The sequence below is a fragment of the Triturus cristatus genome, chromosome 3_2 (assembly GCF_964204655.1).
Source record: "Triturus cristatus chromosome 3_2, aTriCri1.1, whole genome shotgun sequence".
NCBI classification, from domain to species: domain Eukaryota; kingdom Metazoa; phylum Chordata; class Amphibia; order Caudata; family Salamandridae; genus Triturus; species Triturus cristatus.
Window position 1 is genome coordinate 331,942,272 of NC_140584.1, and position 27,965 is coordinate 331,970,236.

Here is a 27,965-nt window from a genome sequence, read left to right on the forward strand (position 1 = left end):
GAGTCCACTTCACAAATGTTTGTGGTTATAATGGAGATGATTAGGGAATCGACTGTTGTGAACAGCATTTTAATTATTTCATATTTTCTTTGTTCCGTACATTGAATTTTGTACTTGTGTTTTTTCTCTGTTGCACCTTACCTACCACCTACATAGCTTCAGCATTCTTCTTTCCTCTGTGAATGTGTATACTGTCAATATCCCCAAAAAGTCGAGCAGGAACCTGCAGCTGAAAGAAGTTTCTTGTAAGCACATTTGCACCCCCACAGAAGGATGCACATCCTGTCTTGTAAACCTGGAATTACACTTGGCCTGGACGGTTCAGTGTGGAATATGGTGCCATCCTGAGCCAAACAGCCAGCACGCTCCTGATGATTCAGTATGTTGTATCTTTTAAATGGGCAAGTGCAGTGCATAGACAAGCTTATCACTGCACCCTGCTCCTGATACCCTTGTGAACCTAAATGAGGAAATCTACAGAATTCTGCTGTATGTATCCACAGCTGGCCCTTGTAATCTCATGGTGTACGTGTGCCAGCCTCCTTTGTCTTAAAATGCCACCAGACTGTCCATGGCCCTTTTTGAAAACTACTAGTGTGCAATGTGAAAGAAAAACGGCAGTAAGCTAGTAAACAAAACATTTCCAGGTAGTGAACCACTCTAAGAACACCTGTCTCCTTTTTCTGTCCACCCCAGTAAGGGCCTAAACATTGAGTGCAATGTAACTGCTCTGTAAGAATAGCGATTCTTCTAATTAAATGCCAAGAGAATCTGGATTTCATTAAAGACACAGAGTCTAACATTATGCATTATTCTTTTAATGCAGACGTCACTTTGAAGTATTACATCACAAACGTAATTGATCTAGAACAGAATACAATTGGACCCTAATAGGCATGCCCACAGTACCATCTACCTCTTTAAAATGCGGTCCAAAAATCTCCATCATGTATTACGAAAAGTCCAAAAACGATATGGCACAACAGGAAATGAAGAACTCCTCAAACAACGAAGAACCTTTGTTGCAGAACCAAGAAAAGAAGGCATTGCGTTCAAAGAGGTTTCCAGGTGATGGAGATACGTAGACATGATCTACTGGGAATTATCTGAAATTGAAGAGTAATATTCGAACATCCTCTATAGGTGTAAGACATTCTAAATAAATAGATACACAAATACAATGTATATTACAATCTTGAATTACGATTTTACATTTTGTTAACCTCCTTTTAGTTTTGTTTTTGTTTTTTTAATTATTATTTATGTTGTTATCCAAAACCTTCAACCAACTTCAGGGATGGGATGGGAGGATGGGAAAATGTTAGCTTCTGTGTCTTTAATTAAATCCAGATTCTCTTGGTATTTAATTACAAGACCGGAGGCTACCATTATGCACGTTGGTAGTCCTGTAAAACCAAATCCAACATGCGCTTGATCGGTTTACCATAAAGTTTTGCGAAGGTATTAGAGTTTGACCAATCAGCGCCCATAAGGATGTCCTGTAGTCTTCCCCCTTTCCAGAAGGATTAGTTGGCCATAGCTCCTCTCATAGAATGTACTTGAAACTTCTTAAGCTCAACACCTGCCAAATTCATAGTCCATTTAACCCACCGTGCTATTGAAGCAGACGTTATAGCCTTGACATTTTTCTCAAATGAGATGAGTAGTTGCTCAACACCATCCGAACGATGCTAACTCATTCTGAAATCATATTCTCTTATGCAATATACAACGCACAACATTTTGCACGAGTCAAACCTAGGATAAAAAATTGTGTCTGATATTGTCTTAGTTCATTTAATAATTTCAAATCTCACTCCAAAGGCATCTTAAACCCTGTTACTTACCTCTAGAGCTTTAACATCCGATACATTATGGCAGGAAATTAAACCGAGATGAGAAGCTAGCTTCATAAAAAGTTTCTTCGCATCTGAATATCTGTTACTAGGCCATGCTGTGATAAGATCCAAGACTTGATTTGACAGTTCAACCGTCATATTCAAATACGCGCTGTCGCATCGTTGTATCTTTCAGTACAAATAAACTCTATCCAAAATGGCCGCCTTAATCTCGCAAGATCTGCGCGAGACTACGGCAGCCTACTCTGCTCCTTTCAAGGGAACATTTGATATTCACTCTGGCTGTGCTCATGCGAAACCTCAACATCCACGAGACTGCACACGTGCAGCTTTCTCCCTCGCAAAACGTGTGACAACAAATGTCGGCACACGTGCAACCCAACGAGTTACGGAGTGAAAAGCTCTGCTCGAGGTAATTTTTAAATCAAAATAAAAACAACCAACTGAATCTCGCATATTACCCTTACTATTACATTTCTAAAATACCGTCCTAAAACCATTTAACCCTTCAAAATACCTCCTTTTTTTTTTTTTTTTAAACCAAGCCTATGTCTACTAATTAACTCGCTAAAACCCACGCTTATGAAAATTAGAAGCTTTAAAGAAAGACATTAATCAACATTAATACTATCTCCAAAACTAAATATTATTCAATAACAAAGCTTATAAAAATGTTATGTATACAATTAATAAGTAAAGAAATGGATACTTATCTCCACAGGAGCAGCATTCAAAAGAGGAGGAATGTTAGGTGCATGGACATCTTATAGCCTATGTATTCTGGTTCTAGTTTGTTGTTCTTGTTCTGAGTTCTTTAAAGGTGCTGCAGGAGTGACCTTAAAAGATTGTATGCATAATGGTAGCCTCCGGTCTTGAAATGAAATTCTACATACTATGACATTTCTCCCATTGCTTTTACCGTTTGCTAATTCATGTCCTGCTGAAATTGCAGATCTGTAACAAATAAGTGACCTTTACCTAAAGCCCCTATCAAACTGTTCTACTAAGAAATTAATCACGTCCACTATAGAAACGTCCACGGAATTCAAGTCCCTCTCCAAGCACCAGCATACCCATGTTTTCTATATTTCATTGTATCTGTAGTGGGTAAGTGGAGCCCGGAATTCCTCAAAGAGCTTCTCAGCCTTCCCTGAAAGATCTGACATCTCACTAGATCTCTTGACACTTACCAGGCAAGAAGGTCCATAATTCCAATCTAAACGAGAGGTTGTTTTCTTCCATCTACATCCCTTAAAAGGCCTTTGTCTGCTGGTCGAAGCAAAGAATATCGCAGGCCAGTTCCAAGGTCGTTGGGAACCAGACCTGGGGCGGCCAGAAGGGAGTTACTAGTACCAGGGAACATTGCTCCTGTCTTTCCTTCTGGATCATTGCAAAGGGGGGAAGCTGGGGCTCCCTTCCAGGATTGCAGGAACACATTGAGCGCCTGAACACCCAAGTCTGGCATCCAGCTAAAGTACTTCAGTTGAAATGGCAACCTGCTTGCTGAGGGATCCACCTCCAAAGGACCCCATACGTGACAGACTTCTGAAGTAGCTCTTGTTCAGCTTCCAGTCGCTGTAGTCTTTCAAGAACCTCGAGTTCCAATCTGCTGCGGTATTGTTTTCCCCATTTAGTACTCTGCTCTCAATCTGATCTTGTGTTCTAGACAGAACATCCAATTTTTTTTGCCAAATCTGACAAGACTGAGGATTTTGTACGCCCTAACCGATTTTATTTATTCTGCTGCAGACACATTGTAAATTTTTAACATGACAGTTCTGCCTTGCAGAGAGAGTTTGAAGCTCATTCGAGCATAGAGACCTGGTTTCAAGTCCAGATAATTTGTGGTGGGACCTCTATATAAGACCATAAACCTCCTGTGTTCTGGTTGCCCAGGCGTGCACCCCAGGCATGAAGGGTTGCATCCAATTCTAGTATATATCCTGGGGAACTCACAAAGATTGCCCTGCCATTACAGGTATCCGTGTTCTCCAAACACCAGTCCAATTCTAATCTGGCATATTGATCTAGGATTACCCTGTCCCCATTCCAAGATCCTTCTCTGAGTGCTCTAACTTTCACCCTATGTAGAGCTGGATAATGTAATGGCCTCAGAAATATGATTTGAAAAGATGAGGACAGGAGGCGTAGGTGCCTGGCTAGCTCTTAAGGTGATAGGATCCGGTCTCAACACAAATCTGATCTCTTTTCGAATCTTGGTAAAAAGAAATTCTGGCAACAGAAGAAGGGTCTTTATTGTGTCTATCGTTAAACCCAAATATTCTAGGGACCTGGAAGGAACCAGAATGGCCTTCTCCTTGTTTATTATGAAACCCAATCTCTCTAGTAGATTTACCACCAATTCCAGATCCTTAAAAATCTGAGCATGATATTGGGACATTATGAGGGTATCGTCTAGATAAACAATTAACGGTATCCCCCTCTCTCTCAGAAACCTCATTACCTTGATGAAATAGCAAGGAACCAAGTTTAGGCTGAAGGAAAACAGTGAATCCTTATGAACTGGAAGTAACCTTGAGACTCCATGGCCATAGGAATGGTGAAGTAGGCATCCTTCAGGTACAACTTCACGAGCCATTCATTTTCTAGTAGAATGTCTCTCAAGTGATGGATTTTCTCCATCCTGAAATGTAGACTAGAAATCTGTTCAAGTCCCTGAGATTTATAACTGTTCTCCATCCTTTGTCCTTTTTCTTCACAATTAAGAGTGTACTTATAAAAACTTGACATTCCCAAGAAACCTCTACGATTACATCTTTTTGTATCATAGAGACTACCTCTTCTACCACCTTCTGTTGCTCTAATGTAAGTTTCAATACTCTTGGGAGAGAGAATTGGACTGAGACCTCTGCTAAATCTATTTTGAAGCCCTGAATGGCTTCCTGGACCCAAGTGTCTTGTGTAATCTATTTTCAAGCGTGAGAAAGAACTTGAATCAACCCCACACTTTTACAGTGGAAAAATAAGTATGTGAAGTGCTCACAATAACGCTGAAAATTGGATCCTGGTCCATGAGATCTAAAGCCTCTGGTACAAGTGGTTCGTCCTCGTTTGAGGTAGAAGGACTGTGAAGTACTTGGCTGGTAACCTCTACCCAAGCATCCTTGTCTGAAGCTAGGCCATAGAGTACCTCGGCTGGTAGAAAGGCCCCTTCTTCCGGACTGACCAAAAACACTAGGGTTGAAAACCCTTCTAATATTTGTCTGTGCTTTGTCCAAGGCCCTGAACGTAGCCACATATTTTCCTATTGTTTTAATCCTATCCTCTTCGGAGGGTTCTTCATCTGCCATGTCTCCTAATTTTGGGTTGATCTTGCTTAGGACAACCCTACGTTGTTTGGCCGTCAGTCCTGCATTGGCTTTTCCTAGGAGGATCAAAGCTCTCTGGCTCCAGCTCCTAAGTAGATTACTATCTATTGGGGTCCAGTTAATATGGGTCTCCTCTTCAATGCATATTTTTCTAGGTTCGGGCCTAGGATGCCGGTAAAGCTATCTTGGCAGGATTTAAGGGATCTTTGCATGCCTTTTCTGGGGTCCCTCCCCACCTTGATTAAAAAGGTGATAAGTTCAGGATCCAGGTTAAGTGTTAGGCAAACTTTCTTATACACTTCTCCACATGATCTTGAGGCCACCATTCGGCACCTCTTGGATGCCTGATGTTATGTGGGGAAAACCTCTCCAGACCAAGGGAATCCATTATTATCTCCTTAGAGGATGACGGACATTCCTCCTCTGTGACGAGGCCTTTAATGTCCATATCATCCTGATCCAGGTCAAGGATATATTCGAGTAGTTCTTCACTCTGATGCCCTCGATCTTCCATGGCAGTATCTTCTGCTGTACTCTGAGCACTCAAGATATGTGTGCCGCGTAGGACACCCAAGACTTTTGAGGTGCTGTGACCTCCTGATCTGTTTGAGGGGCTTGGACCTCCTGATCTGTGTGAGGTGCTTGCATCTCCCAGAATGAGTTGAGGTGCTTGCATCTCCCAGCATCTCATTGAGGTGCTTGCATCTCATTGAGGTGCTTGCGTCTCCCAGCATGAGTTGAGGTGCTTGCGTCTCCCAGCATGAGTTGAGGTGCTTGGATCTCCCAGTATGAGTTGAGGTGCTTGGACCTCCCAACATGTTCAAGGAAGCTGCCCCTTCAATATCACAAACAATTTGTAGTCTTTTGCCCCCTTTCTTACTGCAAGCAGACTCTTCCGTTTTTCCAAGTCACAATCCTCATCAGAAATTGGGGATCTCTTATTAGACATGACTTGATGCAAGGTTTCGCGCACACAAGTGTGCATCTCCTGTTGTATAATTGTTTTACGTAATTCTTCATTAATATTGGGATATGGGGTGGCAGGGCCATCCGTTTCAGCATCAGACATAATGTACTGGCTCTGTTAAACTAAACAGTAGCAGAAGATATACATGTCTTTTGGGGGGGTAAAAGCACTTAACCAAACCATATTTTGTTGAAGGATTATTTAGCCCCTCGACAGGGGTAAGAACCGTGTAAGCTTTCACCAATATTAAAATAACTTTGTGCTAAGCTTTTACAATTAATAATTGGAAATCACAGACCCTACGGCCATGAATAAGAGAGAAGGTTTCCGTAAATTGGAAACCTGTATACAATAACTAAAAGAAAGACAACAATATAAAAATATTACAGATACACCATAGGAGATACTTATCTGTGTGGAGCCGCATTTAAAAGAGGGAGATTGTACTCTGGGCATGCCTATTAGGGTCTAGCCTTATTCTGTTTTAGGAACAATTTTGTTTGTGATGTAATACTTCAAAGTGGCTGTCTGGAGTTTGCATTAAAGGAATAATGCATAATGGTAGCCTCCAGTCTTGTAATGAAATTAAGTCCCCTCTGTGCTTCTCTGCTGCAGCTATGTGATTCAGACTACATAATGTTAGAAAGATCCTACTACTTTCCAGATTGTCAGTTCACTGATTAACACCCTAGCCACCTATCCGGTGTACTGAAACCGCTTACTAGCTTTCTGCTGCTGCAACCTCTCTGCTTGTCCAATAAAAGTATTCTTTTAATTACAAGGGCATCATTTCACAGACACACACAATATCCCACATCAATTCACAGATACTATACAGGCTAGTTTTGAGCTATGGACAGAGTCTAGAAGCATCCTGCCTAGGTCGATAACTTACCTTTTGAACCGATAACCAGTGTGGAGTTTTGAAATCTAAAGATATTCCTTAAAAAGCATGCGAATAACCAAAACGTATTTACTCACCTATTTGCAGGAAATGTTCCAGTGTTGAATTCAGGTATCCAGCACTGAGTTAGAAAATTAACGTAAAAAGTAACTTACCTGTAATTTACTGAAAAAGCCTATTCATTTCAATGTACTGTATTTGCTAAGTGTTGCAACCTACTGCATCCCCTGTAAATCAAACAAAGTACAATTTCTATTGCATTCAAACTGTTCTACAATCAACAAAATATTACTGTAAAGTATTGTATGCTTACCTGTGCCAGGTTTGCTGGGTTCTAAAATAAAAGAACAGTATATTTTTATACAAAAACAATTGGCCTAGAGTTCAGTTCTTGTGTGTGAATTCATTTGCTGACTGAGTGTGTACATCAAATGCATAACACTGTCCTCTGATACTGCCTTACTGCTCGACCACCCTACCACACATAGTGAGTAAGGTTCTATCTAACTTTAACCTCTGCCTACCTCTGGGGTCACTTCTTGGACTCTATACACACTATACCTCATTTTAGTGTAGTGTGTGTGTGTATATATATATATATATAGAGCCACTTTCCTACAATCTCCCCACTCCTACCTCTGCTAAAGAAACGACCTGTGCACAAACCACCCTGTTCCTCTCAGTAGGTTCCACTCTTTGAATTGCTCAGACTCTTGCGTCTTAAAAAAATGGTCTGCTAAGCATATCTGTCCTCCCCCCAGCACCAACTTCAAAATGACATGTTTTCCATCCTACTTGCGTAAATGTGTATACTTTAACGTTCTAGACATGTGGTCTTGTCTCTTCTGCACCACTCGCAATATTTAATGCTCATCTCATCAGTGTCACAACCTCCCCAGCCCCATTGTTCTTGTGTGACATCATGTTCTTCACCTTTCGTAGGGGAACTTTGAACTTTCTGCAAATGCAAAGAATCTTAAAGGCTCAGGGTGCACATGCAACAGGGCGGTCATTTATGGAGTGTAATGCATTCTGTAATGTTATTCTATGACACTTTGTGGCATTGACACCAAAGGCCACTGGATTATAATCTCTTTGGTAAATCCAAAAGGCTTCTTTGTTTGCCTGTTGAAATTGTGTACCTCGCACAGTGCAAGTTGAGGAGCTTTCTTGAGTAAAGAAGGGCACACGGAGCCTTCTAAGTAGACCAAAGATTTTTCTCATCTCTAGAAGCATAATGGCAGATTAAAAACAGTGGAGAGAAGTACTATTAAAAGATGAAAGTTTGAGTCAAAATTTGAAGAGAAGGTCAACAAGCATTCCATTGGTAAAGCTGTTATATCTTGTATTGGCTGCCAGCCTTTTTGCTTTGCCGTTACTTGTTTTGTTGAATTATGGTTTTGTAAAACTTTATTGTAGGTGAGAAAAAATCTGGTTTGGTCTCTAAAAGCATACATTGCTAAGTAGCCCATGTAATTTAAGGTAACTACTTTGATCTTGTGCAAGAGCAGAATGCAGTTACTCGCCGTAACGTTACTCAACGGTTGAAGTGGGTTGTCTTGTGCTGTAGCGGGAAGAGAAAAATGTGAATCACGCAACAGAAGAACTGATGAAGAGGGCTGTCTAAAATCCCTGTTGGCAAGTATATTCTACTTTTAGTGAAAGCAAAAGGTCCTACTGACCAGACTTAACAAGCATTGGCAAAGCCAGTGGTTGTGTGTCTGAGACCTAATGACTTTGCCAGTTGCTTTTGGCAATGCTGTACAGTGTTAGAACGCTGTACATTATTGGCAAAATATTTTCCCCCCAAAAAAAGGCATGATGAGGCACGTCATTCCACTGACGTGCGCATGTGTCATGATGTATGCGTGTTGCAGCATAATGATGTAAGTAGCATTTATTATTAGAGGCAGCTATAATGGCCATTAAAGGCCTGTTCCAGCACTAAAGGCCCGAGCCGAAGGCGAGGGCCTTTAAAAAGGGAGCAGGACTTTAACGTAGGTATAGCCCAGCTGTGGAGGGCTATAAGGCTATTAGAACATTTAGCTACTAGAGAACAGCATGTTCTAAAAAAATAAATAAAACGGAAGCCTCCCGGAGCCTGAGGGGATTGTAATTCCCTCCGGCTCCATGAGGTCTTTGTTCACAGCAGTAGCTGTGAATGAAAACATTGGAATGTTGGAGCTCTGCGCTTCTACCAGTCATTAAAAGCGTGCAGCACTCCGTTGTCTTCAAAGGAGCCCCAACATTCCAATGTACAAACTTTTTATATTTAGCGATCCAAGATGGTGGACTCCTGTTGAATTGGTGAATTTGAAAAAATAAAAGATTTTTTAGTTTGAAAGAGGCAATTAAAAACAAACAACAAAAAAAAGTACTGCAGATGTTGGGTGGTGTGGTGTGGTAACAGGTAAGTGGGAGGTGGAAGGAAAGGAAAGGTAGCACAGTGAGGGTGGGACGTACAATAGGGAGAGAATATCACAGAAGTACATAGGTTAGAGATAGAGAGGAAAAAAGAAGCAGACGGACGAGAGTGTGTGAACCAGAGTGGGTAGGGGGCAGAGAAGCACACCAGCAAGACTGCTGGAAAAATATGTACATGTGGAGTTCTTAAGCAAAATGAAACTAGAGAAAGCAGCATAAGGGGGAGAAAAGCAAATGGACAAGAAACGGCATCCGAAAGAATCAACCTAAAAATAGCAGGAAGAAAAGAAGATATTGATATGAGACATAATTATGGAAGGAGAGGACTTCTCCAGAGTAATATTGGAAATATTCATCATGAAATGGTGGCAAAAATAAGAACCAGCCTCTCTGCAAAAGTAGTGCAAACAAAAAACACATCGAATTTAGAAATACACAAAGACCTCGGACAGAAACAATAGCCCGATACTACTGAATAAGCAGTGGTAAAACCTGAACTGTGTAAAGCCTGTGAAAAAAGAGAAAGCCTGTTCTTTATCTAATGTCATTTTTAGATCTAGCCTAGGACGAGCATTGTCGGTTTTCCTTTCTCATGTTTTTCAAAAAAGTAAAATTAATTCATACCTAGAGGGGCTCTCTGTCAGTCCTCTTCATTCATTGGTTTGTTCCAATGTCATACACATTTTGCTTCCACCTACCACAACATACAATTTGTGGCAGTGGGTCAACCTACTTTAGCGTTTGGCTGCTTTCACTGTGAGGGATAACATCTACAACGTGTCCTAAAAAGTAGTCTACCTCCGTGTCGGGGCTCTTCGGTTTCAACTCGTGTGTTATGCCTATTCTTTTGCACTATGTATGTTTGTTTTTGATCATTTTTTGCAGATATAAGCACATCGCATTTAGATGACAGTATTTTCACTTATTACTTTTAATGCTAATTGCATATGTTTAGAAAAAAGGCATTTGTGCCAACGCCAGACTTATTACCGCGGCATTGCAGCCGAGAACGTTGGGACTTTGTATGGTGTTTGGCTTAAGCAGTGCATTCAGCACGTTTCATCGTTTTCAGCTCAGGATCCTGTACATTTAGCAGGCCACAGTGACAGGATTTCCTGAGTCCTTTGCACCTGTGGCGAGCCTTCTACGCGTTCCATGACATTTTCTGGAACATTGAGCTTTTCCTGTTGCAAGGTCTGGGCACACGGCTGACGTGCAGACTGCCTGCATGGCGTCGTGCCTGTGATACATTCCTGCAGATGAAGGCAGATGGCCGCAGTCCAGCGAAAAAGAAAAGCTGGTTAGGGCACCTTTAGTGCGGTTAGTATACATGTCAGTAGAAATTAACTGTTCCCCCTGGATCGCTTACATACCACAGACCAGCTTTGCAACTTTCACCTCTTGATTGAGGTGCAAAGCAGCAGGTTTGGGCATGTAAAACATTTCCACTTGACAGAAATGTTGTTTGCAGCCATGTTTCTTCTGGAAAGAATGTAATATGTTGTGGCTTGTAATGTCTTTACTTTGAGCTCACTAAGAAGACTGGAGAGTCGCGGACTGTTCGGTTTTACGCATCAAGGAACACACCACGGCCTTTTTTTGTTTCATGCACTTAAAACTCACTGCCAAGTAAAATGTTTTAAACGTTTTTGTCTTCTGTATTTATTATTATTTCTGTACGGCCGATATCAATTATACCTGGATAAATAGCACCCCCGTATCCCTCTCTAATAGTAAAATGCTTCTTTTGGAGACTGCTGCAGTGGCAACCCCTGACAGCTTCAATAGATGAATCATGTTGAGAGTGCTGTGCTTCAGAAAAACACAATTCAGCGTGTACTCCAGTGTCAACTTATGCCCAATGCTTAATGGTTTTCTTCTTCCCTCGCAGAAGATATTTCATTCTCTCTCTCTCTGGTTTAATATTTTTCTTTTGTGTCTTTTTTTAACGCTGTTTGTAACCAGTTTGTCCTCCCATAGTGCATGATATAGATGAGAGATGAGGCATCTACATCAGGCAGGGCCAGCATCATAATCCTTGTGTGTGACAATGGAAGGACTTCTGTGAAAGACATCCGTATCCCCCAGCTGTATGTGGCATCCTTGCGTATTGCAGAAACTAGCCTGTGCAAATTCTGAAGGCCTCCGCACCTCCTCGAAGAGATAAATCTATTCTCTGTATAGAAGTCTGCAAGTGTTTGGCAGTCTCACCTTTCCCACTTCACTATAGACATGATGAGGCTATCTGAGCGAATCAAGTAATACTCCAGGTCAGCATGTCCGTCACAAAGGACGGTCTTCTAAGCACCTGTGTAATCATTCTTGCCCATATGTGGCAGACCTGGGGAATCACGCTAGGGGTATGTTGAGGGACTATCCGTACAATTATTATAAGGTGAGAAGTAGTTCTCCTTTGTACGTGCCTCTGAACATTTTTTCCTCCCCGTTATCTCCTTTGTCTAACCAGTGGACCACGTGCTGTAGATAGGCCGCAATGTAGTACAACATCGGGGACTTCTAGTCTTACCTGTTCCCATTCGCCTTTCAGTGTGTTCAGTTTGCCCGCCCGTATCATTTCCACTAATAGTTGGCTAAGAATCAGAAAGGTCTGTCTTGAGGTCATGTAGGTGGCTCCTTGGAGAATTTATAGGCATCTGGGCCAGCGTACCATGTTGGCCACCATTACTCTCCCCATGACCGATAGCAGGACTGTGTTCCAGAATTTGAGGACTGGAGACCATGCATCACACACCCCATATAGTCGACCTGAAGCCTCTGGCCTCATTCAGTATGACTCATATGGCCAGGTACCTACATTCAGAAGTCACCCAAGGTATGCCCAGCTCAGGGAACTCGTTAATTCCCAGGTCCCTCAATCCCCCTAATAGGAAGAGTTGGGATTTATTGTGGTTTATGTGCAGTCCTGAGATTTCCCAATATTCTGTTGGAGCATGGAACAGGATAGGGAAAAGTTGTGTGGTAGGGCTATATTTTGGGGTCATCTGCGTACATTGACACCACGTGAGTGGTGTTCCCTACTCCTATACCCCACGGATTTAGTGTGCTCCCCTGTATGCAAACTAATGGCTCCATTGCCAATGCGAAGAGCAGTGGTGACCGCAGCCATACCTGGAGTGTCCCGTGTTCCATCTCAGTTTGATCAGAGATTATGCAGGCCATCTGGACCTGGGCCAGCAGTTTGGCATACAATAGCTTAACCCATTTAACATGGGTCTGTTCGAGGCCCATGGTCTGCAGGATCTTCCATATAAAAACCCAAGAGACCGAATCAAAGGTTTGTACAGTATCGAGCAAGGCCAGTGTGTAATCATGGTCCGACCTACCCACCGTGTGTAGGACTTGCATTAGTCTACGTATATTGTGGAGACTTGGTCTGTGTGGAAGGAACCACATTGGCCCTGGTTCACCAATACCGAAATTACTTCAAACGTTGATTGTCCAAGACTTTGCATATTATTTTTGCGTCTGTTTAACATGGAGAGCAGGCGATATAATGTGACATAGGCCTGGTCCCTATCCGCATGTGGATAAGTATTATTTGTGCTTCCTTCAAGGAGGTGGTCAGTACTCCTGCCTCGTAGGCTTCATTATATACTGCTATCAATTTATCGGCTAGAATGCCTAATTTGATAAAAAATGTTTGACGCATTGCTTTATTAAAAATAATGATAAAGGAGAATAAGCGTAAAATCCCATTCATACAGGAACTCACAGAGGGTGCTCTCGACCTAGACTCAGGAACTCACAAGTTTTTACTAGGGGTAGGTTTAACTCGTATGATTTGCTGTAGTGTAATTCTGTAAAATTTCAACAAAATTGGGTGAAAATATGTGGAATTTGGCGCCATTTTTCTTTGGTGCAAAATGCACCCTCACATCCAAAATGGACCCGAGGATGCATTTTGCGCTAAGCTGTAGGTTTCCAGGCATATTTCTAACAACCGTTAGTGAATTCCATTTGGCATGCGTATGTTTTCTAATGCAAAAATCTGCATAGCAAGTACAAATTCAAAAAATTATTTATTTTTTCCTCTGGGGGTGGGGCATTGTCACCCTCCTATGTTGCTGGGCAAAAAAACATTGGAAGTGTGAAGTGGGCATTCTTCTTGTAATTGTACTACTGTGTTCTGGTGCCCTTGCATGCTTTCACATTATTTGAAAGTCAAATAACCCTTGCACGGCTAACAAATTGATGACTGCATTTAAAAGGTTTGACAGGAGGTTTGGTGCCTAGAGAGTTCAACTTGTAAAAAAGAGCTCCAGGGTTGTTCTAGATGTTAGTTACCTTGCGCCAAGATGATGTTGTTTCTTTCTTCTTCTAATCTTATTTTTATAGTAGAAAAGTTTCTCCTGGTAGAAACTGCCATGGTATAAGTTATGAGTAATTGCAATAGTTCTGTGCAATTTTCAGTTTGAAAAAGCCATACCTAATACTTTCTTGAATCTGGCAAGGTATGAATTGATGAAAACATTGCCTAATGGCATGTACATGTTCAACAACTGAATCATTTTGTTGGGATTAAGGGAAATATGCTCAGATAAGCCATTGTTCAAAGTTATGCTAAAATACTGAACTGTGGAATATTTAGTGATGGTGAATCAGTGCAGAATGTATTGTGAAGGGTGCAACATTAAGAAAACGAAAGGTACTTTGGAAGATTAAAAATGTGTCTCGATCAAAACTCTTATGCTTATTCGATTTGGCAGTTGCCACTTTTTACTGCAGAAGGTGCCTCCTGTGGCCTTCCTAAAAATTAGTTGTATATATATCTGTGGCCAGCACATATTATATTACTATATCTTTGTGGGAAAGAGGATTGTACGCTGCTATGTAGTTTATGCATTTATTTGAATAAGGTGTTTACAATCATATAAGGCTCATTAACTAAAAACCTTTAATGTTACGGAGAGCGCACTAAGAAATAAATTGGGTTTTAAGCTCAGCCTGAATTTGGCAGTGGTTGCAATACACAAATTTGCACGTTTGCAGGATTTGACAATATGTGCTATTTATCATATTCTCAGAATGCTCCTTCAATACATACAACTAGAGGAATGGAATCAAGATTGGTGATTCTATAAGCAAAAAATGTACCCCCAAAAATATTTGCAACTCGAAATAAGGTTCCAGTTATTTTACTAAATCAAATTGTCATTTTCTTTGATTCCGGACTAATATGTACTCAAAAAACATATTGGGCAGAGATGGTTTCACTGAATTATAGTGCTTTTTTTTTAAGGACATCTTTAAATACTATTTCTCTAAAGCATAATTTAATAAAAAATGTTAGATGCATTGCTTTATTTAAAAAAAATAATAATGATAAAGGAGAATAAGTGTAAAATCTCATTCATATGGGAAATCACAAAAGTGCTTTCAACCTACACTCAGGAACTTACAAGTTTTTACTAGTGGTAGGCTTAACTCCAATGATTTGCTGTAGTGTAATTCTTTAAAAATGTCAATAAAATTTGGTGATAAACGTGGAATGTAGCGGCATTTTTTAGTGCACAATGCACCCTCGCATCCAAAATGGGCCAGAGAATGCATTTTACGCTAAGCTGCAGGTTTCCAGGTATATTTCTAGCAACCGTTTGTGAATTCCATTTTTCAATGAGAAATTAAGCATGCACATGTTTTCTAATGCAAAAATCTGCTGTGCAAGTGCAAATTAACTTAAAAAAATTAATGCTTTTTTCCTCTGGGGTGGAGGTATTGTCCCCCGTGGAGAAACTCCCATCACACCCTGGAAGAAGTTTTATTCCTGCCATTTTCAGGACCAGATGTCCAACCTTTTCCAGTGTAGAAAGCTTTTGGAGAGAAATTGGTGAATATCCTTAAACATATACGTTTGTGAGTGTGCTCAAATTCACAGAGCAGTCCAGGCCTGGAACAACAACTTCCCTTTTGTCTCCCAACTCCTTTAAGTAGATTTTCTCGCAACGAAAACTTTCACGTGAGAAAATCTTTTTATGTGCCAAAAAACAGCTTTTCTATATGTAAGCCAAAGGTGCATGCCTACTTCATAACATTTTGGCTCTGACAAGACTTTGCAGAGCTTATCTAGTTGTAATATGTAAATGTCCATTCATTGATGTAACATTCAGCATGTGCTCACAATTAGGGTAACATAGTGAGATTACATGATCTTCCCTAGAATTACACAATGTGGTGAACTTTGAACCCAGGCACTGGGCCACAAGCAGAATCAGATTTTATTCTCAGTAACTTTTTTTGTGAAATTGAATTACTGCTTAAAAGTAAGTTTACCTGACCAATGAAAAAGATGCGTCCTCAGAAACTAAAGTGAGAAAGAGAGCAATGATGCATTCGCAGCTCTACTATTGCCATAACGCTGACCTAACCAACATGGATGCATATTCAGAGCCTACTCTTATCTTTAAGATAGTCTAAACCAAGCCCATTCATAAACGGATCCTGTGCATATGCTTAGCCAGAGATCATTCAAAGATTTGAGATAAACAGAGCTCTGCTATTTTCAGTTTGTTATAATTGTAAAGGTATATGATGAAAACCTTGCTAAAATCCAAACCCTGACCTACTATGAGCCTTGACACAATCCGAGAGGTGGTTGTTATAGCTGTGGTGTAATGAAAATGCTGCCATAAATTCTAACCTTGTTGCACAACACCAAATGAGACCAGTGGATTTTCTTATTTTTTTTTTTTTATATAGGCACGTAGGTTTCGGAATTACCTATATCCTCGGACAAATAGATATTTTATAAAATTCCACATCCCTTAGAAATCAAAAACTTGAATTGGCTGTCAGGTGCCCGTTACATTTTTCAAGATATTATGGACTATAAAAGAACAGACCTCGTTAGACTGTAGCATTAGGATTGACGAGTGAAGTTATTATTAGGACTATCACTGTGGCAACTGAATAATATTCAATTTATAATGACTAAGATGGAAATTTGTATATGGTGTTATTGACTGCATGCTTATCACTATTTCTTTAAGCCCCAATTAACCTAATTTTCAAATAAAAACGGAATAAAAGTGTAACATAACTCAGATTTGAATATACTGCAGATAGCTCTAAATGGTGTTCACAGCTAGTGAAGCTGAAAGAAGTATTGAGGTGTAATGAAGAAGAGTCGCAGGAAAATATTTCCCAAAAATCAATTTTTCTGTAGTCTGACTCTGACCTGAAATCAGTGGAATAATTTTAAGCTGCTTTTGGTTAATGTACCGAGCAAAATATACGGCACTAGTGGAGTGGATAGTATTATATGTGGACAAATGTGTGCATCAGCATATAAGAGGTATGTGTATTGAAATTTGGCAACAAAGCCACACATCGAATTTATTCAACTAGGTCCCAGGAGTGTTCAGTTATGGATAGTTTGTTTTCTCTGTTAAGGCTTCGAACAACGGCCAGGTTTGTTTCTAGCAGGATTAATATTGTAATTTATCTTAGAAAAGTTTTCTTGAGCTAAAAATTCAGCAACAGGTCGAACATAGCATGTTGGTATTTGAAATTCTAAATAATTACAGGAGAGCGGAATTAAAACGTATATGGGGGGGGTTTGGGAACTCCTGTTGTGGCTCACCATCAATAGAAATGTGAACCCAGCTATATGATTTATGACTGACCGCCAAGTATGACTTGTCTGGCTGTATTACAACTAGGGCGTAATGTCCCTGTTTGCGAAGTAGTGCACCTTTTAACTAGGTGACAATAAAAAACTACCAGGTAACGGACATAGTTGATTGCACCTCACTTTGTTCAAATGCCGCCTTATCAGGTCGTTCGTGCACTAAAACCTCCAACAACCGTCACCTAGGGGTGCCTCTGTAAACGGATCCGAACAACTTATTCTCAAAAGGGAGGTGCACCGAACGTAAAACACAAGAGTCCAGATTGTTTCTTTTCTTTTTTTGAGTTTTATTTCATAGATGTACACAACAACAGCCAACGCGTTTCGTTCCTAAATAGATAGATAATGGAACTTCTTCAGGGCTGGAATAAACATAAAAACATTTATATAAGATACATTAAAATACATTAAAAAACGACGGACAGCAACATAACATAGGACATGATGTTGACATAACATTTGGCTAAACATATTTCCTTCTTGGACGACAAATACAAAAATACAAACCGAATTTGTCCAGAATAATAATATACAGACTAAAAATAGACATGACAAAGTGTAATTTTGATAAGACTTACAGTACGTAAGAAAAAAACACACATTTGATGCCTCAAAGAACATTTTCTTATAAAAGGCAACAACATATATAAGAATTGATGAAGAAAAAAATCGACCTTTAGATTAATTGAAATCAAATTGTACTATTGAGGATGAAGAAAAGAGGAAAAAGGGAAACAAAAAGAGGAAGGGGTAGGGGGGCAGGAAGCATTCCTCCTTTGCATCTAGTACTTTTTAACATAATATTCATTTTGAGCGGCATGACATTTCTCACCTCAAGTGAAAAAGATATAGATAAATCTTGACTCAGAGAAAGACTAATCACTCTTTCTTCGGAAAAACGCAGAGTCCAGCCTTTAACTAGGTGATCTGGGCGCCAACAGAGACGGTATGCCCCATAACAAATAAAGCGCTGCTTGCATGGCCGCCACAAGCTCGTGCTTGCTTTGGGGCAGCTTGTTCGGGAAAGACTGAGCGATGATTAATGCAGCCACTTAGTATTTCACTGAGCCGGCACCTGCTCTAGAAAAGGGGTTCAGAGATTCCCCCTGCAGGTGGGTACAGTAACTGACTGCACCCACCTATGAGGGAATTGTCTGGAGACACCCTTTCACCCTACAAAGGGCTGACCACAGGGGTGCACTAATTGTGTACTACTGTTTTTGTGGCGCACAGTTAGTGTGTGTTCTGACAGCCTTTAGGTGTCTGCGCCCACATCCATAATACAAGGCGGGCTCAGAGATGGCATTTCGCTCATTTGTATGGGGGGGCACACAAATGAGGGAATTTTTTTAAGGTAGCGCTGGTTCTGCATGTGCACCGTCGCTATCTGTGATACTTCATTACAGAAGGGGCGCACAAGCATGTGCAGCCCCTTCTGTAACACGGCAGTGCGCCAGGAGTGCAAAAAATGGGCGCACACACCCGTTGCACCCTAGGGCACTGTGAATACTGTGGCCGCTGGTATTCCAAACGTTTATAGGCAGAATTGATTTCTTGGGAGAAAAAAAAAGGTTTTAGGCTTAAAGTTTATAATTATCCCCACTCTATTTTATTTAGTGCTAGGTATTTTTTAATGATGTCATTTATTAATGGGAAATTTAGAAAGAAAAAGTCAGCCACCAGCGAGGCGTATGATGGAAGCAGTTGTAGGGGCAACAGTGTAAAGGCTAAGAACCTTATTCTGAGTCGGGTAGAGGAGTCTTTCCTAAGGGGGCATCACCACCTCAATGCATTTGGTAAAGCCAAATGTGTTTCTGCCGAAAAGGTCTCGAGTTGGAAACTGCACTTAATATTGAACCTGGTAATTGCACGTTTGCCATGTTATTCTCCATTCTTGAGCCACAAATGTTTTACGCCGGGTAATTGGGTGAGATACCAGCCAAAATGATTAACTTTGGCCCAGGTTTCACTCCGTCTAACTACCAGGCTTCTTGTAAAGTGGTCCTAAGGGTGTTTCATGAGCTACATGCAATACTTGGTCTGTGGAAGATAATGGCGATCAGAGGCAAAGGACTCTAGTGTTTTTTTAATTTGCCTTCACGATTTCCAGTGGAAGTTTAAATATTAAGTGCTCCTATTGAAGAAGAGTAGGTCGAATGCCGAAGGCAAGGTTGAATAGAAAGACCTCGGTGAGAATCTGTTGACTACATTTGAAAGAAGCTAATTGCACAGGCCCCCGTCTTGAAGGAAATTTACACTAATACCTTGAAGACAGAATGTTGTTCCAGATCGGCATATCTCGTGGAAGCACAGATTTCCCCCTACCCCACCCTCAATGAATTCGGGTGAAATTATGTGGGAGTTTATATACCAAATAACCCTAGTGGGGCTGCTGGCAAATGGTTACTATTAGGCAATGCATTAATCTTCTCAATGTTCTCCAGTGAGACCAACCTTCAAAAGAGAAGTCTTATTCCTTACTGGAGCTGAAAGAAGCCATTGAACGGTCGAACGTAGATTTTTGCTTTGTGAAATAAGGGTATTTAGATTAGGTTATAGTTACCTGAGACGGTTGGTGTAACTTAATGCTTCCAGACAGTCTCTGGTTAATCACTGGAATGTTAAATAAACAATTCCAAATAAACCTGAAGTAATCGGGCAGGGTGTATTATTGTACTTTTGTATTGTCTGGCATATCATTTCCTTATATTTTTTAATGTACTTAAAAGCATTGGCATACAGAATAATAAACCTAAAAGTTCGAAGATCATATTGATGGTGTATTTGGGTGTGTTGTCCTACGTTATATTACAGGATGTTTACACGTCCCTTGTGAAATACTAAATGTGTGGGTGTTGGCCAAGCTTACCCACATTCTAAGACACGTTTCCCAACTGGCATGTGGTATGTTCGAATAAACTGAGAGACTACCTCTTGCCCATAAGCTTGTACCCAGAAGGAAGCATGCTGGGTCAATGCACGAAGGTGCTGAGCCAGACCGCATTGGTGCAGTGAAAAGGGTGAGTTAGATATTTATTTGGTGGTCTGATTGATTGAGTAGTAGTTGAAGCTATGACGAGTCTTCCTGCTTGCCTTGGAAAATATCTTGAGTAAGGTGTGGCATAAACTAAAAGAAGCAATGGCATTTCTCTATATGCTTTCTTTGTAGTTGTTTGAGAAGGATGGTTCTGTAGTCTTTCTGCCCATTGACCTCACTCTTGACTATTAAACCCTTCATACTTCTTATTAGTTTTGATTAGAAGTTGTATTTATTGCATTTTCAATTATTACAACTGGTACAACTCCTTTGCTGCAGATGGTAATGTTACAGGCTAGGAGTCTGCTTGTCGGTATTGTACAATTGAAGCAGCATCAAATCATAAACAGAACCGTTCCTAACAATCAACATAAAATTGCAAAATCACTTGTCATGCATATGGACAAGCTATCAAGTTCCCGGATTATATAAGTAACAGATTAGGATGTACAATTACATTAACGTATTCTCCGTTCAGAGTGGAGAGCAGATCCCTCATCATTTTCGTTGCATGCTATTGTTTGTCTCACCAGAAGTCTGAGTCCCTTGCGGTCTAGCAAGGCTGCAGTTTATGGCGGACTTTCATTCGGGGGAGAACTTCAGTGCTCTATGCAATTTGTGCCATCGTTCGAGGTCTTCCAGAAGTTTAGGGTCAGTCCTAACTAGTTGCATTCGTGCACCCTTGGCTGCTCACCACTCTGCTGCGTCTGCAGCCAGCCTTCCACTGTCTGATCCCTGGTGCTAAGCCAGTGGATTGGCCGTCATCGTCTGGCCAGAAGCAAGGTGATATCAAAAACTTTTTTTATGTCGGAAATTTGATAGTGGGCACCACAATTCCCAGTAAGAAGAGTTGTGGTTTGTGTTATAGGTCAAGGTTTAACCTATGTTGATATGTCTGCCACCCGTTCCCAGTAGTCCTGTATTTTGTTACATGTCCTTGTTAGGTTATGGCATGTTGCCCCCTCCTGATGACCTTGGTCCCATCTGAGCATGCGTTCATCAATGTATAAATTACCTGCTTGGCTGCAGCCTCCCAGCTTCCAATCAATTTCTCATATTCTCTGTCTAAATACTGAAACCCAGGAAACTCCCAAAGTGGTGTTGCTCGGAAGTAGGGCAGGGTACGCCCCCAAAGTACACCAAACTTATTCCAATCGTGCAATGACAAACTCAAAATACTTTCTTCTGGCATTTGCAGGCCTCTCTTTCTATACATGAGATTTATGAGTTGTGACTGAGTTTCTGAACCGTTAAGTACAGCCCTGTCTTTATCTGTGTCATACCAGCCTGCCACAAATTGTAATAGCAAGGCCTGATAGCGTGCTTCTACATGAGAGATCTGCAGTCCTCCCTGTTCATAGGAGCATTGCAGTGTCTCCATTTTAATTCTGCTCCTTTTTTTTCCCCCACGTCAGGCCAAGCCGTGCAGATTTGAGTTTTGTCACGACGTAGTGGGAACATACTGCATTGAAATAAGTATAAGCACCTGGGGAGCACCAGCACTTTCGCTATAGCTACTCTGCCTGCCATGAATAGGGTGGAGGGATATCCAATAATCTAATCTGCTCCAGAAGTTTGTCTGGAGCTAGTGCGATCCACATGTCCTGCTCATCTATTACTTGAATCCATTGGTGCATAAAGCAGGTGAGTTCCCAGGGTATCTTCATTTCAGGGAGTTGATTCATTGGTGCCCCGCTCAATCCCCCCAAAGGGTATTTTACAGATTTCTGTTTATGGATTCTGAGGCCTGACTGTCATCCAGGTGTGTCTAGTACTCCAAGTTATATGTGTAAGGATACCCTAGGGTTAGACAAATGCACCAATAAGTCATCTGTGTATAATGACACTGCATGTTTGCTGTCCCATGTGTGTATCGCCCAGTCATTAAGGACATCCCGCAACCTACATGCCAAGGGCTCAATAACAAGCCGGAACAGCTGAGGCAGCCCTGATCTCCTGGATTGCCTTCATGACGTCCTACAGCATTGGATCTTGGATTTGCGAACTCGCTTCTCGCTCATCCGTCCCCAGGGGCACCACTCCCCTGGGTGGTTTGCGTGGTGGTCAGCTTGGGGGTAGAGGGGTTCTTCACCATTTTTAAGTGCCTGGCAGAGCATCTCTCTATCTGTCCCTGCCGTATATGCGAACGCAACGCATGACCTGCCAGCAGCTGTCGTTCCTGCCAAAGTGCGCCTACTTTCAGTGGGTTTGGGGCTGTGTGTCTCTCCTCCCCTTTGTGCACCTGCTAGCTGGCCCTGCTGTCCTCTGCCTGTTTGCTGTGCTGCAATGCAGAAGGGGGTCAATTGGAGCACTCGCCGCTTTTCTCTTCCTGTGCGGCGCTGATCCGCTCCCCAGGGCCTTCTTCTTAGCAGGGGCCGTTCCGTCCCAGGGTTGCCATGCCCTGTCCAAGGGCGAGCTTACCCAGGGTCTGTCTACAGGTACCGTACTGCCTGCAGCAAGAGCGGACACAGGCTCGGCAATGGCGGGGCACCCGCTCCGGTGGCTCCAAGTCCACTCCTCTCTAACCTGCTCGTGGTTGTTGTGATGTGTGGATCTGTACAGCAAAAGTGAATATTTTGGACACGTGTATTTGACTCGTATGTATATCATTAGGGTACTCTGCGCTAAGTATAATGAATGGAGAGGAGAACATGCAGGATGAATTAAACCTAGGTGTTCCCTTCCACTTGCCCTTTTTATCAAAAACTACTTTTTTCCTTTGCACATTACCTGAGAGGGGATGTTTGGTTTTTAGTGATCATTTGCAATTGTTTATCCAAAATGAGGTAAAAAATATTTAGGACGAAAAAATATATTGAGATCCCAGTGCTTGTAAACCAAATTACTGTGAAGAAAGCCTGTGATAGACTCTAGGACTAGGATGCATAAGCCAGGAAAAGTTTAGCCTTCTGGTTGATCAGACGCTTTCTATAGGCCATTAGCCACCAGCATTACATCAGCAGACATTACTGAGAAGCTTGATCTTTTGAACTTGTCAATGGAACAAGATGGTGAGCGTAGAAGGCATGGAAATTTAATATCTGCGATCCATGCCACAGTTAGTTCCCATGGAAGAATATTGCTTCTAAAAAATGCAGGAGACTACTATGGTACTGTTTAACCCTTATGGTCCCAATATGCCAAGGAGCCTGGATGGTTTGGCATATAATATAGCTTTGTATATCTTCAATATGACTGTCCCACTATTATGGCATTTTAAGAGAACAAACAGACAGTGGTAGGATTGTCAGAGTATACATATGGAAGGTTAATGATGTTGTTCATGAGTTCCCACAGAAGATGGAGATACTATGGTTTCTTTTGCTGGATTACTATGATTTGATATTGTCCGTGTGAGGGACAAATGGGGGAGGAGTCATGGGAAAGATAAAGATGAGCAAAGAGTTAGTTCAAATGGTATGAGGGACAGGAATTGTTTTTATGAGCTGGAGTATGAGCATTCAATTTTATAGAAGCAATGTGTAAATTAGGCCATGCAAAGGTTTACACAATTGGAAAATGTTTCAGTTTGTGAAGTTTGCTAAGTTGCCCGTTGTTCTCCATCCCCTTGGCCCATGCAAATTGTTTTCTTGGCTTAATTTTCACATTAGTGAGATCCAGTCAGCCAAGCACAAACAAAATTGTTCTGCCCTAATTTCCTGCTGGAAAAATGCATGCATAATTTTACATTTCGCATGGCTTTTCTAAAAAAATATATCCAACTGACTAAACTATGTCATAGCATTACAGAGGTAGTAACCAAAGTTGAATCGGAAATCTCAAGCTTTCTCTGTAAGAAAATGTATATTTATTGGCCGTTTAACATCGATGGCAAGACACCTATTTCGAAATGTAGAATATTGTACTTTTAACTGTATACTACCTTCTTGCAAGATACTGATGACGCAATGTTTTATTTTTCTGAAATAGTTTTTAATCAATTTTAAAACACAATAGTGGTGTGCTGAGCACAGCACCAACCCAACAGATATATTGGACATTCAAGTCCCAAACAGTGGTCCATGTCCTTGACTCAAACCTCCACAGGGGAAGCCTCTGTTTCCTTCAAGACTGTATCAATATCACTTTTGGCAATAATTACTCCGAGCCATAAAAGCGTTTTCTGGTATCATGTGCTCCCCCCCCTCACCCCCCCCCCTTCCACCACACCAAGTGTCTTTGATATGGAGAAGGATGAGTAGTTTGGGTTCCCGGGGAATATCCCATCCCAGCACTCGCTCAAGGTTACCCAATACACCACCCTAGAAGTGGGCCAGTACCGGGCAGTGACAGAACATGTGGGGCAAGTCCCCTTGTTGATCACAACACCATAGGCAATTGCCCACTGGGATAGGGCCCTTGCGGTGGATCCAGGCTCTTGTATAATACTCTGTGAAGCACTTGCAGCTAAGTCAACCGGAATCGGTAGGCTATTACCACCTCTCTGGGGACCTCCACTGCCTCCCCCAGTCATAGTCAAATAGTGGGCCCAGTTCCTCCTCGCACACTTACTGCACGCTAACCATTAGGTCCGGTATGTTGTGCAGTAGTGTTTTCTATATTTCCGACAGTTGGCGCCCCTTGAGAGTTGCGAGTAGGGTTTTGGCTTCTAATGGTGAAAATTCGGGGATACCATCCACTGGTTTTATAGTGAGAAGTAGGGAGTGACTGAGCTGTAGGTATTGGAAAAACTGTGTAAGATTCATGTCATACTCTTCATACAGGTCTTAGAAGGACTTTAGTGTCCCACCATGAAGCACATCCCCTGTTATGATACCTTTAGTGTCTCAGGCCGAAAAACCCCATAGAACCATCACTTGTGCTAGTATAGTGCCACAGCAAAATGTCTAAAGTGATACGATCCGCCCAGTCTGCCATCCTTAGGGCCGCTTTCCAAATCTCAAACCCCACCCGTGTGGTGGGTGGGAGAGCCGCGGGAACAGCACCACCGTACTGCAGATGCGTGAGGTTTCGACCACCCATACAACCACCCCTTCGCTGCTTATGCCGGGTCTGGAAAGCCTGCGTAACACCAATCATTCTAAACCGGCAAATATGCCGCCCAGTAGTATAGGAGCATGTCAGGTGTGGCCAAGGCCGGTTTGCTACTTTTCCTCAGAGCAATTCTGGGCACATAAATTTCATTGGTATGGAGCCCTATGCTCCCCGTGGAATGCCCACCACGCAGAGATTGTTCCTTTGGGACCTCCCTTCCACGTCTTCAGAGCTTGTCTCCAGTTGTCCCACCACTTGTTGCAGAGTGGCCAAGCCTTCTTCAACCGTCTTGATGGTGTCTTTGGTCTCTCACACTCTGCCCTCCACCTCAGTGACTCGTAGTAATCCTGATGTCTTGTGTAATCAGCGCAAGAACCACATAGAGTTCCTCCATCTTGCCCTCCAAAGTAACCTTAATGTCTTGGATCGCATGTAGAATAGGCGCTGTCTGGATCACCTTCTGCCAGGGGATCGCCGCCTGCTGCGCCCGCCTCTCCCATAGGTGCATTCTACTTGGTGGATTTGTTAATTTTCTGTTGGGAGGCTGTGGCGGCCGGTTTATCCAGGGCCATGCTGATGTAGCAGTGCAGTAGGATTGCTGAAACATTAGACTTTGGTAGAGACAACACACTAACCGGCAGGCGGGTGCCAGCACTTATCCCCAGTCGTGGGTCAGGGCGATGTTCCCGGTGCAAGTCAGCTGAGACCCTTCACCGTGTCCATAAGCCTCAGCAAGTCACCACCGCCCCTTCAATGGAATGCCAAGAGGGGAAAGAGGAAAGTGGGCAATCAACATGCCCCTCGGCAACACAACGGCAAGTCCAACTCTGGCTGCCTCCAGAGTCCCTGGCTTGCCTCACCAGAATATTGCTTTGCTGTGTACGTGGACTCGCATGGTGACTCAAAACCAGATGGGAGGAAAAGCCCCGGCCAGCACTGGTACTGCCAATCCAGCGCATCAATGCGTCTCTCTGCAGCCTTCAGCCTTAATTAATCTCATCACCAATGTCTGCGCATGAGGCCAGAGAGCATGGGGCGTGCAAAAGCCAGGGCATACATAACCGTTTCAGAAGGTATGTGGTGGGCACGCTTGAGATCGCATGCATGTGTCTTGAGCCAGGTCAGGCCGAGGTAGGTGCAATAGTTGGGCCAATAGAATTCATACTGTCCAGGCAAGGGCCCTGAGGGGACGTACCCAGGCCCACTCGCCCAGGTCTGCTTTTGTAGGCCGGTCCCTCCTGTGTTGACAGTGTGGAAAGCCCTTCAGGACAGGGACTTGTATCGGATATGAGGGGCTTTCCAAGATGCCCCTTCCCAGTCCAATGGTAGGGTGGCCCCTCCATGTAACCTCACCAGCACTGCAATGGGGGGGGGGGGCTCTCTCACTAACCAGTGTATCATGCACGATGGGCCTTCGATGGCTCCCCAAGCAACTCTCGTGTCAGCCACCACCTGCCATAACATCTCTCTCCCAACCGGCTCAGCTCATTGTCATTTTGGCACCTGAGGCCCAAAAGCTCTTCTGGCAATGTGTCTCAGCGCGGGCCCAGCACCGGAGCCACCTGGTCAAGTCGCTGCACCGACTCCCGGCTGCACATCCCAGATTTACGGCCTCACCTCCCCTCAAATGCGCCTATGCAAGGCAGCCATCTACCTTTGGACAATATTGGGAGAGACAGTGAGCAGGCAATATTTCCGACCACGGAGGCTCTCTCCCACGCACCTCTGGTTGGGGCTCCGACAGGCCCCTCATCTCTGCTACTTTTCACCGCCACAGCCCGCGGAGCCCTCCGCAATATAGTCCCCTCTAGTCCGATGGCTGGCCTCCTTCCCCGGTGCCCAAATTGCATGGGGAAAATGTGTGGCTGATGGCGCTGCGGGTCACTACCACCAAGGGGTTCAACCCAGGTCGGATGACTCTGGGGAGCGGTGATAGGAAGGCGGATTGTCTGCTAGGTGAGTGGGAGCTCTTCACAGGACGACCGTCGTGTTCGCTGGCGTAGCAACACCCCCCTGATGAGACAATGTTGTGGATCACTAGTATTGCTGGATTTCATTTGTTGTTTATGCATCTAGAACACACACAGATATGAGGCGATATGAGAGCCTGTGATAAAGGTGCTCTTGTTAAATTTTTTTGAAGCTGCCGTCTCAGGATTGATTTTTGATATATTTACAGCCTCTTGAGTAATATTGTTGTAATAATATGCACCACATTTTGCCAAAATGTGTTTAGCCTTTTGCTGTCCGTTTCCTGCACTTGTCACAGATAACTGTTAGAAAGTCCAGTAAATTCAATGAAAAACATATTTAAGGGGCATTGAAGCTAACCAATAAAAATGAAAAGTAAAAATTAAAAAATCAATTTATGAGAGAGGCTTCAGTCCCCAAATTTCTTAAAAAGGGTAGTTAGACAACTAAACTCTCCGCTCCCCTCCTTTTATTCCTAATGTTCAACAGTTCTGGTTGTTGGATTAATCAGTTTGAATTTAGACTTTCCATACTGAGACCATGGCTGCCATTCTGTAGTTGGTGTACCCGTGAGAGAAACCTATTGATTGCGTCATGAGCTATGTCCCAAGAGATGGCATCTATGATGCCACGACCAATGCATGTGGTATAGAGAGTTTAAGATTGCAAAATTGGCTTTCTAGGATTAATTCTGAGCTTTTAAGTAACTTTAGCCTCTCTGTTGGGAAATGTGAACATATATCTCAGGCAGAAGAAGAAATGCTTTATTTGTTGATTAATAAAAATCATTACAAACCAGGTTAAAATCACTTGGGGTTGTGACAAACTTGA

The 27,965-nt window shown here is 42.4% G+C and overlaps 1 protein-coding gene across 2 annotated transcripts in view; it reads left to right on the forward strand.

Moving 5' to 3' along the window:
- The window catches only part of LUZP1 (leucine zipper protein 1), a 174,450-nt gene that overhangs the window by 15,771 nt on the left and 130,714 nt on the right, over window positions 1–27,965 (forward strand). The gene's annotated exons all lie outside the window — the stretch shown is intronic.